This window comes from Lepisosteus platostomus, chromosome 6 (assembly GCF_059453375.1).
Source record: "Lepisosteus platostomus isolate fLepPlt1 chromosome 6, fLepPlt1.hap1, whole genome shotgun sequence".
Lineage (NCBI taxonomy): Eukaryota > Metazoa > Chordata > Actinopteri > Semionotiformes > Lepisosteidae > Lepisosteus > Lepisosteus platostomus.
This window is the reverse complement of record NC_142616.1, coordinates 45,250,897-45,264,547: the sequence shown is the minus strand read 5'-3', so window position 1 is coordinate 45,264,547 and position 13,651 is coordinate 45,250,897. Positions and strand designations below refer to the sequence as shown.

Here is a 13,651-nt window from a genome sequence, read left to right as displayed (position 1 = left end):
CATAAACAGTTATACAACATCCAGTGTCCCTGCACGAAAACTTTAATGCTCCTTAAATTCAGTAAGTGGTTGTACCACATTTAGCTGCAATAACTGAAACCAAATATTTCTGTAATTGGTTGTAAGTAACCTGTGTAGATCAGTCATCACCTTGCTTTGTAGGAATTTTGGCCCATTCCTCCATGAGCTAATGCTTCAACTCTAACATTTAAGGGCTACCTAGCATGAACTGCTTGTTTCAGGTCTTGCCACAACATTACTGTGGTTCTGTACTTTTTTTATAGTTTGTCAAATTACTAAAGCAGTAAAGCATCCCCAAACCATGACACTACCACCACTAAGCTTAACAGCTGATAAGATGTTATTCTTGTGAAATGCAGTTTTTTTCCCCAAACACACATGGAGCCCGAAAATTTCCACTTTTCACTCATCTATCCATAGAATATTCTTTCAGACGTCTGGTGGATCACGCAGGAGCTTTCTAGAAACCATAAGATGCACCAATGTATTTGTAATTAACAAATATTCACACATTGTTGGGGATTTCTATTATTTTGTCCACTCACTATCGTTTGAGTGGGACATGACATGTCTCCGATTTTTTTGAGGCAAGAAACCTCAGTGATGATTAGAGCACAGGTTTGCAAGTTTTATATAGAGCAGGACTGACCCAAATCAGCCCTGATTGTTTGAAAAAGTATTCACCCAACTGTCCCTAGTTATGGTGTTATTTGGTTACTCACCCTCTCTTTATACATCACTCAGACTTACTTGAAGCTCTGATAACATTGAGTGGTGAAGATATGCAAATACTCAGAAAATCCTAAAGGGTGTGAATACTTTTTTCATGGCACAGGACACTTAACGGAACATTTACAAGATAAAACATTTGAGACTTTTGAGACACTCATTTTCAATTCCTCAGGCTTCTGTGACGTTAAACAGGTATGTAGGAGAGGAATGTGACAGAATGACACTGGGTAGCATCTGCAACCTGGTGCAAAGCATGGGTCACATGTACAGCTTGTATCACTTCCAACAGTGGCCACACTGCTCATATCACAGAAATTCATTCAATGTGGATAACACAACCGCATAAATGTATTTCCTTTACACCTAGGTTTCCATGATGTTCAGCTCTGACGCATGCGCTTGTTAAGGTCAATTATGGCAAACATACTTCAAACAAGTCATTTTATACAATTATTACGCTATACCCACCTACCCCCAGACAACATAAACACTAATGCTACTCCACTGTTGGAAAATTTTGATACATTACTCAGAATCAGTATCTCTACCAATTTGCGTCTGAGAGGAACAAAAAAGAAAAAACAAATCAATTCTTTTGAAACTTTACATTTTCCATTGTACTAATTCAGCTGAAATTAATGCTTTGCAACTACGTCTATTAAAATGCAAGGTATATACAGTTCAACAAAAGGAAAGGTTTATCCTTAACAGCACAATATTACTGCTACAGTAAAAGACTCAGCACAAGTAATGAGCAAAACTTGTTCTACTGTAATTGGTTGGTTGTATGCTCCACTGTTAGGATTTTCTCATTCCTGAGGAACATGATTTTAAAGTACACATTTTCCCCAACTATAATAAAACCATAATGACAGAAGTGTTAAATTCAATCCCCAACCACAAGAACAGTCAATCTAATGTTGTCTATTGGATCCATTGTTTGGATGAACTGGATGAAGATATTAAAAATGAATAAATGGATTGAGATAGTAACATGCTGCTGCCAAATTTAAAGTTAAAATGTTTTCCACATCTTCAGGTATATTTGGAACAAAGCAATTCTAGGAGATATACAGAATTAGAAAACAAATTTAAAAAAAGAATGAAAACACTTAAATATTTTCTATATTTGATCTTCAAAAAATGTACACCCCATTACTAAATGTAGGAAATTAAATATTCCAGTTAAGTTTTATTCTTTTCTTACTTCAAGGATTATAAAAGTATTATAAATCAATAATATAAAAGCTTACAACAACTACAGTGGTAAATCTGATATGCCATGCTTATTACACAGAACACATGGGCATGTGTTTTAAAACTTCATACAAATTTATCCATTTCAAATAAAAAACATCAAAATAAACTGTCAGAGATGCATTAGACAATGGAACTACAACCTCCACCCCCCCCCATCAGCACCCAAGTGACTGCAGATTTTCGGGAGCAGTCTCTGCACAGAATAAGAACAGGTCGGTTTTATGCATTTAAAACTAAGAGTATGTTTTTTTCCTAAGGGGGGTTGGGTAGAGCGGCAGTGTATGGCTAGAGCTGTGATTGCACGTTCTCTTGCTCAGCCACAGTGTCTCCAGACTGGAGTACAGAGCAGACAGAAGACTGAAGACTGAAACCTGATCTTCACAGCTCTCCTCCCTCCCCCCTCCACCTCCTCTGCAGAAAGCCCCCAGCACCATTTAATCTCTTTACAAAAGTCTGAAACTGAACATACTTAAGGTATTGCAGGACAAATGCCCACCATGAATGAGGACAGAAAAGGGCACAAACACAAATGTTGAGATGCTCCAAGGCTACATCAAGAATCTGGGAAAAATCATCTTCTTGCCCATCTATTACCTTGTATTTCCTTATTACAATTTATTTAGCAACAACCTGCATGTTGGTATTTGCTCTGACAGGCCATTCAAGGCTTAATTTGCCTTTAGGGAGACCCAACAGCTCAGAGGAAAGAGAGGGAGCTCTAAGGCAACCTACATCAGAACCAGGCTTTGCATTCTGTTCTATCTGCTGATAAGTACTGTACCTATAATAATTAAAAAGCATGAACAACAGAAAAGGTGACCATAGTGGTTTTCAAACAGCACTTGTAACTTACATGCTCAACTAAGCTTTTCAGCAAAAACTAAAAACAAAAAGAAATCCATTATTCCTTTGATGAAGTGGAGAAAATACATTTTTCACAAAAGGCGTAATGAAGGACTACACTTCCAACTTTAAAGATCCAGTCCCTGTAAAGGAATGCTACAATACTCGTCTCAATTTATTATTGTATCTGAGCCCATTATTATAAAGCACTGTTGCATAGAATAAGTCCTCCACATAGCTTTAGTGGTGCTGAATTAGCTAAAAGGCCACCTGATCCTGACAGCTTAGATTTTGCAATCATTTTTTGTTTATCCACAGAGTATTGAAAATGCTTTAATGATTGTAGCTATAAGTTACATAATACCTATGTTTTATATAATTATACAGACTAAAGTTAACTTTTTTTAGTCTTTCATCATCACACTTTCTTCTGCAATTTGTGACAGCCCATTATACCTCTCTGCAATATCACAGCTGGGTAATCCATTCCTTTTTCTGTGTTAAATTTGTTGGTAAATAATCTGTTCCACATTTTCTATTTAATTCCATCTAGTTTTATAGAATCATATTTTTAAACCTTATCAATGCTGAATGTGAACCCCCATCACTGAAAATTTCTGCAATTGACAGACAAGGTAACCACAAAATGAAATTACTTAAAGCTCTGTGTAATATTTAAAGAAACTGTAGAGCACAACTTACCAGAACGTAAACCACTTGTTGCTCCGGAACACCACACATTTGTGGTATCCAAAGGTCAGGAATCAACATCTCTTGTTTCTTTTCTACAAGCTGCATACTAAAAGAATACTGAACAACTTAAAAGATGGCAAAGCTGTGCTTATTTATACAAAGGACCCTGTGAGTACACAGGTACAGTCATCTACACCACTGATGTCACATTTAAAAAAACTTGAGACTTAATGCAGCAAACAACCATTCTGCTTTGATCTATTTACATACATCCAGACTTTATAAAGCCACACTTCTCACGACAACATTCCTGTATTTCAAATTGCATTTCTCCTTCATGGCTTTTTGTTCAGCTTCAGTTTGAGCACTGACCAACCAACAGACACTGGCCTGGGTTTTCAAGAATGGCAAAGAAAAAAATGGTTGGTTTCACAGCACTGCTACTGAGCTCCTCCAAAACAGGGACAAGAAGGGTGACAACCAGCATAGCAACTGCTAACAGCAGAGCCAGTATTGGGGGTATTAGGTACAGGAAGTGGGAAGAATGCCACAATGTGTGCTTTTAAAAAAACAAGGGCAAATGGCTAAAGCGGCAGTAAAGCCAATTACTGTTAATTACTAAAAATGACACCCAGAATGCTCCTCAAGAGACAGGCACTTTCAGACCACAGTCCACACACTGTTACAAAACCTACTATTGCACATTCACAGATTCTGATGCTGGGTACAGAATCAGACCCCAGCAATTTCATTTGCAGAATGAGAGTATCACACAATTCCCTTAGAAACTATTTCTGACATCTTTAGTTTGAGACTTAATTACACTATATAATTTTTTGAATGTTTTAATGTTCAAATACTTGACTGTAATAGTCTGTGTAGGACCCAGAAAAACAATAGTAAAATGTCTGAGGAAAAGGCATTAACTAACAAGGTTAGAATTTATAAAGTTTTGAAATTATCTTCCATGTTTCAAAACCAAAATACCCGAAAAGCACTAAAAAAGTAAAAAAATATTTTAAAATCATGGTGATCCTTTTTTTCCTGGCACAAGTTCCACTTTAAGGACTTTAGCACTAATTTAGTAAAAGCAAGAGAACACCTCACAAATTATCAAAGACTGATGCAGAGGGAAACGTGGCCTTAACACAGCCATATTGCTGCTAAAATGGTTAAGAACTACATTTGCCTTGAATGGAATTAGCATTGCATCATTGGTAAAATGCACAGATGACACCAAAATCTGCACAAATTAAGGTTAAAGGCTTGGAATCAGCAAGCATTTCAAACAGCATGAATACGCTCCTGACTGGAAGGTCCCGGGTTCAATCCGAGGTAGAGTCAAGCACTGTAGCTTGCTTGAATCCCTTCCAGACGGCTCCCAGGTCCACTCAGCCTGCTTTCCAAATGAGTACCGGGGGTTAATTCTTCCGGGGGTAATAGGCCAGCTGGGGGGTGGTGCTGGCCGCATCACCTCCACCTCCAGTGTCGGATGGTCGAGAAAAATGGTGGCCCTTGCCCTCCCATTCCCCATGGGCCTTTATTGCCTGAAAAGGGACCTACCTACGAAGTGTTCTATAGTACAGTACAGATTCGAACCCCTCATATAACTCCCACCTCCTCTCCCAACATGAAGAAGAGTACCACTGAGTAACCAAGAGCTGCAAAGAACTGCACAGTTTTAGAGATGATGAGATGATGGAATCCTGCTCAGAGCACCATCAGAGGTCACACTTGTGTTCTACCAGTGACAACCCCCTCCACTGCAGAGAGCCACATGTCTTCTTCACAAGTAAACGTGCGCTGGCAGAAGCTCTTCATAGGGCTTTATGCACCATTGCTGCTGCCTAGGAATGCTAAACAAATCTTGCATGTGCAATTGTGCAGCTCAGGGACTATGCCAGCCTTCCGCAATCATTTTTAGTGACTTCATACAATTCTAGTGCTACTTTCACATCACCCCTGGACTGCTAAAGCAGCTGTTGAACAGCTCGATGCTCATGGTGATCCTCATTACATTTACCATATCATAAAACTGTGAGTGCTGAACAATTTGCATTGCTATTAATCTGACACAGGGCACAGTGCAGAATAATAGCCTCACTGCAAGGCAACCTGGGTTTTACGGATACAAATTTTTTAACTGCGCCTATGCTGGCACCACTCCCCAAATGTGAAAAACTACTTTCTGTGCCTTACTAAACCTGCACTGTTCTTTATCGATCTGACCTAATCCCAGATTTCACTCCAATAGGCAGCACATTATATACTCCCCCACCACCTCCTATCATGTGTGGAACCTTTTGCACAGCACCTTTTTTTCCCCTGTTCTAAGGCACTGTAATGCAGGTCAGGACCATTACTCACAGCCATGGCAGCTCATACACTAATCACCAGGACACACCACGTAAATAATCAGGCACACGAATGACTAATTTGTAATAGAAGAATTTTTAAATGGAAGCTCATTTAAAAGCAATAAATATTCCAGACTATAAAAAGCCATTAAAACTTTTTTGTTGGAATACCTGAAGCAGGCCTCACCCGCGCCCTTCAACTGTCTTGCTTGCTCTGCGTTTCTGCTCCCAGATACTCGGCTGTGTTATTTTTGTAACGGAGAACCCAGAGTAAGCTGCGGAATGCACAGCTGTCTGGCATGTGTTTAATGTTAGTCTTTATATTCCATTTCTTGAAAAAAAGGAAACTTTCTAGAGGCTTTCTAGAGGCTTTCAAACCAGACATTTCCACATTCAGCATTTCCATCTGTTTTCTGACCTCCCTCCATTCTGCTGCTCTTTCGCTTCAGCTCAAGAAAAACAGTCCCCCACCACTAAATTAAAAGCAGCTTTGCTCTCTGATCACCAAGCATGGCCAGCTCCAACCAGACAGACACTCCGGCAAGCAAAGGCCTCCAAGACAAAATGCAGAACTGACATTTTGCCTAGAAAAATTCAAACTAATGGCAGGACTATCAAGCCGGGATTGTGAGTGCATGTCTGGAAGCAAAGAAGAATGTTACCTGGTTTAAAGGCAAATGTCTATGTTCTCCCTCCAACTGAACAAGCCACTCATTTTTAGAATTGTTTTTCCAGTAACCCAGACTTCTGCTTCGTTGTCCATTTGTTAAAATGTGAGGCTTTATTTGGGGTACACAAAAAGCACAGAAATCAAATGATTTTAATTCTAACTGCAAATTTACACATATTGAAAATGTGTTCATACAGACATGATTTGACAAGAAACTACACCTAGTGTCATGTATTTAGAAATGTTAAATTGTACTTATAAGTACAATTACAGTAAACAGATCACATCTAATAAATAGCTTTAAACGGCAAATGGATTTCAGTTAAAGTACCTCCAAAACCAGACTGCTCAAAGAGAAACTAGCTACAGTGGCCCCTTTGATGTATATACTCACATACACATAACAGGCATTTTAAGAAAAAGGTCAGAAGCTTAATGAGTAAATAGAGAAAAACAGCTGAGACTACTTGCAAAACAGCTTCTGCAAACACTAAACCACCTGAAAATAAAAACACAGAACTGTAAACACTGAGTATACATGATTTAACGGTATAAACCCCCAACAAAACAAGACCGAAGATAAAGGAGAGACGCTTTACAAACGATTGATAAAGTGCTGCTTGATGAGGACGGTGCATAAAAAGCACCATGACTGAGCAGGCAGAGAAACAGAGCAGGGCTATTCCACGCGCTTTTCGCAACACACTCTGGGTGCCAGATGAAGAATCTATGGAGGTTTAACCTTCTGTTTTATGTTAACAGTAATTGTCTTGATCCTTATCAGTAAAATGTTTTTCTTCACGGGACGAACTATTCGCAAACTGGAGAGGTAACCAGAACGGCGCTGCTCAGGCAGAGGGTTGAGCCCCTGCCGCTGTGTCCGATCAGAGCTGTGTGCACTCGCATGCGCATTCACACCGCACCTAGGATGTTTACAAGCAATCATGGCAAAAGACAACAATCTTCCTGTTGCACTTTTTAAACTACCTATGCAGTTCGGTCATGTGTATCGTAATTAAACTGTCTGCGGTCAACATACCCCCAATCAGACACCTGTGGCCAGCTATGCGGAGCAGCGCCAGTCCAGTTTCCTCCAGGTGCCCCAGAAGGGCTCCCGAGTTGAAGGGCACTGCTCACAAGAACTGAACGCCCAACCCACACACGCTTGGGCAGCTGTGCACCTGAATACAGATTATTACCCTGTAATAATAATCATGACGCGCACGTAAGACATTGCTCCCTCACGATTGAGGTTCTTCGGAATAATCCTGGGGTCCAATAAGCAGCTTCAATAACCACCATGTTGAAATACAACAGAGATGTTGGACGCTTCAGTCCAAGTAGTTGTCCAAAACTTTCACTGAGTTGTAACGCAGCTCGCCCCGGAAGGAGCCGGGACTGTGGAGTCTGGTGGGAACGCTTTGCGCCGCTCCAACTTATTCAGACAGTCCGCTCTCCTCCATCTTTGGGCAGCCGCGCTCGCTGGGCCCCACAGGCCACGGGCGGCTGCTCCTCGGCTCCGGCCGGGCGCACGGCGCTCTCTCCCACCTCGGCGCTCACCGCACGCTGGAGAGGCAGTGCAGCGTGCGGCCGTCATCTTGAGGAGCCGTACGCACACAGTTCAGGAGTCATTTCGGGCTGATACATCGCTGCGCTGGCGAGTTCCTTCGCTACGTACATCGTTTATTTCGTCCAGGTGCTTACACTAGCCAAAATTAAGTTTTTAAAAAACAAATACAGCACCAAACAAAAACACCGTGGGAACTATTTATAGAAGCCTGATCCATATTGCGTATCACTAGGTTACCGTGTTATTTCCAAACCCCATTACTGCCTCCGGAATGCGTTTAAACAAGAAGAATCATCTACAATTTAAGCCTTTTTTTCGTCAACAAGGACAAGCGGGAAGGCCAAAGTCGATTGCGGTTGGCCACAAAGCGCCCAGCCACTTTCCCAGAGGCGGCTGTAGCGAAGTCAGGTATTTCAAACCATCCTCCACCGTGGACCGCAGCCACAACCCGAGCCCTCTCGGAGCGGCCGGAGACACCTCAACCGACTCAGCAGCAGCCAACTTTCCCCCGCCGCCGAGCAGCCACGGAGAGACGCGGGAATCAAGCTCACCTACCTGAAGAGGCGAGCCCAGCTGCTGCGCGGAACCAGCTCCTTTCGGCGTCGAGTGAAACTTCGCGTCTCTGATAATCTCGCGGCGCGGCGGCACGCGTCTCCCGTGCTGTCTCGGGGTTCTCTGTCCCTCGGTAGCTACGCAGCCCTCCCCCTCGCGCCGCCCGTCTCTCCCGGCGACGCATTCCTGCGCGAGCTCGCTCCCGGCCCAGCCCTCCAATCACTGCGCTCCAGACCTCGCGCCGCGCAGGGAACGCCGCCACCTGGTGAGAGACCTGCACAGGTTCTCCGAGGAAGCGGAAGGAAAGGGTCGAATCTGCGGTGTTACAAATTGTGATTCATACACAAACTCATCCTTTCACACAAACTGAAGTCACACAAAAACATCAGTGATGACAAGCCCATTTAAACTCGGGAGTGGCCAGAGGAGAGAGAATGGATTTTCTGCTTTGCCGTTTTCTATTTCATGTTGCAAATTAGACCTGTATGAAAAGAACGTTTCTGTGCATTTTACCTTTTTTTCTGCATGTTTTCTCTGATCTCAAAATGTTTTAATTACGTTACATTAGTATATATATATAATTGTCGATTTTTGAAGGGTTATTGTATACATTTTCAGTTGCTACAGATGGAGATCACACAAATATGCGTTAAAAACGATGTGACTAACTAGCCGATTCTCAGAGAATGACACTGTATCAGAGACACAATGAGCGATTTTTCCTCCTGAAGATGTCCAATCATTACATTTCAGGCAGCACTCCTGTCTGACAGCAGTTCTGAAACTCAGACATGAGTACCTGACTAATACTTTTACAGATCCCAGCTGACCTAACAAGAGCTGAGAGCAAACCTCCAGGACCATCCCACAGAACCACTGGTTTATCCATCCCTCCATTTTCTAACATCTTTATCCCAGGGGTCCCAGGGGAGTCGGGCCCCATCCCAGAAAGCAATGGGCTCAAGACGGTATACACTGTGGACAGGACACCAGTCCATCACAGGGCACACTCACACTCGCCCCAGGACCAGTTTCTTACAGAAGCCAATTAAAGTGGAGGCTCATAGTCTGTCATGGAAAGTGTCACTGCCATCCTGTCCATCCTGTTCCTTATCCACAACTTCTACTCCAAACTTTATAACTCTACGGAAGTGAAAAACGAAGAAATTCAGTATTTTACCTCAAAGCTAGGAAAATTCTGAGCAAAGAAGATGGGAAATTGCTAGGAGAGCTAAAGAATGCAATGGAAAACTTACAGGAGGGGAAAGCTAATGAATTTCATTACACCTGTTTGGATTTGCTCAAACACTGGCTATGGCAACTGTATCAGTAAGCTTCAAGGTACACTAGGATTGTTGCCTGCCTCTCTAAGGGAAAGCACCATCTCTCTTGTGTAAGGGGAGAAAAATGACATTGAGAACTGGAGACCTCTCAGTCTGTTAGGTTTGGACAATAAGGTCCTGTCCAAGACCCCTTTCCTTTACCTACAAATGGCAGAAGCATCACTAGTAGGGGAAAAACAGACTTGTGGGATACCAGAACGCCTAATGAGTGACAACCTGGCCTTGTTGGGGGGATGTCTGTCTGTACTCAGAGGACCTTTCCCTCCCCTTGAGCATTTTAGGGATAGACCTGGAAAAGGCATTTGACTGCTTAAACAAACAGCACCTAAAAACTGTATTAGAACAAATGAACTTTGGCCCCATTTTTAGATCATGGTATAACCTGCTAGAAATAGATACTGTAGAAGATAGAAAGAGTAGAATCCTAGTGCATGGCTAAGTATCTTTTAAAGTCTCTTTTTCTGCCTATTATCTCCTCTGATAAGTTTACTATCTATGGAGCCCATAGCCTGTACTTTACGTAGGATAGAGCCGTTAAAGGATATCAGACCTGGACAACGAGTGGGGATGTAGAGTTCTTGTCTGGGAGCTAACTGTGGAAAAGGTGTCAACCATATTCCTAATCCAGTTTTTAAAACCACATACCCCAGGGTACCTTGCAGTATTAATTGTGTATGAGTGCATAGCCTTATATTACTGCATCTTAAATGAAAACTTCCCTGAAGTGTGTTCTCTGTATTACTGCCAATTAGAGCTAAAAGGTGAAAAGATTCTAAAAGTGAACATTACAGAGACACTCCAATGACTGCTGGCTTTGTTATTGGTAGTAGGGGGATGTGCGAATGGAGATTTGATCTACCCAATTTGTTCTCATTTTGAATATGGAACACAGGGCACCATTCCATTCACAGACCCTCCAAAAATAAAAGATTTCTCAGAAAGAATCTTTATTTTTTTATTTCTTGCAGAAATTGTTCTGGAGTTTGTACTGGCTGTTGAAACATGACTTTCCCAGTTGTGCAGTGTATAAGTTGAATCAGGCTCAAGGACTTAAGAAAGTCATCCACAGTTGCTTCTGCAGATGGTAGTACAATACAGTGACAATATTGCATTATAACAGTTCTGCAATAAGGCTAAGATGTCTGGGACATAAGAACATCAAGGTTAGAGATAAGTGAGTCTATTTTGATCAGGTTTGCTTGCAGTCTATTGTATTCACAACTGAAGAGATTCAGTTCTTTCTGCCTGTTAGTTATCTTTAAACTCCAGAATGTGTGTGGTGCCTCTTCTCTGGAATGATGCCAGAGTGATACAAATTGAGCAGTAATAAATAGCCCTGTATTGTATAATTTCAACACAACATCCCTTGATTTAAATTCTACACCTTTAACCATTTATCCTATTTTTTTCCTTTTGTTATTGCTTCCCCATACTGTCTAGAAGATGTGAAGGGTGTGTCAACATAAACACTGAAATCATTTACATTTTGTTTGAAGTAGTGTTTTCGATCTCGATCTTTACCTGGATTACAAGTGTAATGCACATGTCTGCATTAAATCTGGCATCTGCCAAGTTCTTGGCTGGTCCTGAATTGGCCTAGATCATCAGGAGCCACAGGGAGTGTGTGGGATGTCAATGAGATAATGAGGACAAGATTCTTTGTATCCCAACTGGGCAATCCTGGGCTCTGCATAGTCATTCAGCCAGCTGAAATCAGAATCCTCTAATCACTTCTGGCTTTAGCATTAGTACAGTGAGGCTTGACCAAGGGCTCTATCTCTCCTCAGTCAGAGGGATGTTGGGTTTGTGTCAAATGTAACTCTTTGCACTTGGACAACAACATTTTCAATTTCGTCTTGTCTGACCACAAAAATCTTTGCCTCATGTTTGCAGTATCACTCAGGTGCTTTGTTGCAAAATCCATGTGACATTGGAGATGTTTTTTCAGTCCGTTACAAATCCATTTGTGTTGCAGGTGGGGAATTGTTCCCTTACGGACATTTTCTTTTATGTCAGCCACTGAATTATGTAACTCTTGATGATGCTGTTGGCTTCAAAGATTCATCCTTGCCAAGGCTGCTCAGTTCAGAGGTCAGTTTTCCTGATCTGGGAAGTGTCTTCCACTTCTTAATGATTGACCACTGCATGCTCACAGAGATATTAAGAGTCTTTGAAATGTTTTTATACTTCTCTTCCAATCTGTGCCTTTATACTACTTTGTTATGGAGTTGTTCTGCAACTTGCAGAGACAGGTATGTTTATTCTGAAATAATCTGAACCACTATTATTGCACACAGACAAAGGCCACTTAAACTAATTCAGTGACTCCTTAAGATATTTGAATGTCTAAATTAATTTTGGTTTCTACAGTAAAGGGTTTGAATATTTATGCAATCATGACTTTTACATTGTTTTCCATATCATCTATTTAGCTGCTGTGTGGTGAGTGTACTGTGCGCACTATGGCTGCCATCGCATTATCCAGGTGGTGCTACACATTGGTGGTGGTGGAGGGGAGTCCCCATTGCCACGGAGTGTGTCACGATCATAATCCCTCCTCTTAAGGGCACTCCGGCTCTTTCTTATTTTGCTAATTATGTGCACCTGACCCCAATCCTGCCCCTCCTTATTAAATCCGGGCGCTCTTGCTACTCCCAGCTCTGCGTTGGAAGACGGACGCCCGTCTTGACTAACATCAAGTTGCCCTACGTCCGCAGCTTGAGGGCATTGGCCTCCTATCGGCGTCCTGACCCAGCTGAGTCAGGGGGTCAGAGCGCCTGGCCTCGTCATGCTGTTTTCATTCCCTGTCCCTGTACTTGATCCCGTTCCGGTTTTTAACTCGGTTTTGTCCTGTCTCGGTTGGGTCACCCGGTTTTGGACTTTTGGACTTCGCTCCGGATTTTACCCCCTGGACTCCTTGAACTTGTTCGCCCCGGCTATGCCCTGAGCACCAGTTCACCATTGTCACGCCCCCCTGTCTGTCAACCCCTCCTGATCCTCGCTGTCTCCTCCCTGTTGTCCTTTGCCACTTATATCCGGATTATACCGTCTGTATATTGTCCTGAACTACGCATTGTTACAGAGAGTCCAGAAAAGTGAAGGGAATTATTATTATTATTATTTACTTGTGTAATTTAATGTGTAATGTTCTAGAATGACTTGGTTTGGTTTTGTGGCCCTTTCTTGTGGATGGATGCTACAGTAGCAATCTAAAAGGATTGTGTTCCTGTACCTGAAGGCTCATTTTGATGTGCAGTGCTACTTCTCCCTCTGTTCCATGTTTCCTCTCTCTCCAGATTGCTGTGTGTCCACTAGTGCTGAACTTTACCAGCGCTCTCCATCAGTCCTGGTTCTGAGGATCCAGTTCCGTTCTGAAACACATGAACCACCACTACCACATAGACAGAGGTCACAATTAATTGTGAAGCTCATTAAGGTAATTTTGTGCAACTTAATTTAGGTTTGCAGCAGCAAAGGATTTGAATACTTATACAATCATGACTTTTTCATTTTCCTTTCATATTATCAATATACTTGTTTTTGTTTGTTGCATTGAATATGTGGAGTAGATTGTGTATATAGCAAATAATAATTGCTACTTCAAAATGTC

The 13,651-nt window shown here is 41.9% G+C and overlaps 1 protein-coding gene across 2 annotated transcripts in view; it reads right to left on the bottom strand.

Moving 5' to 3' along the window:
- The window catches only part of LOC148661795 (bone morphogenetic protein receptor type-1A-like), a 76,972-nt gene extending 68,072 nt beyond the window's left edge, over positions 1-8,900 (bottom strand). For both annotated transcript variants that reach the window (XM_088636100.1, XM_088636101.1), the window contains exon 1: positions 8,702-8,900. The gene's annotated coding sequence lies outside the window, so the exon portion shown is untranslated. The remainder of the gene's footprint in view (positions 1-8,701) is intronic.
- Positions 8,901-13,651: the final 4,751 nt, after the last annotated feature.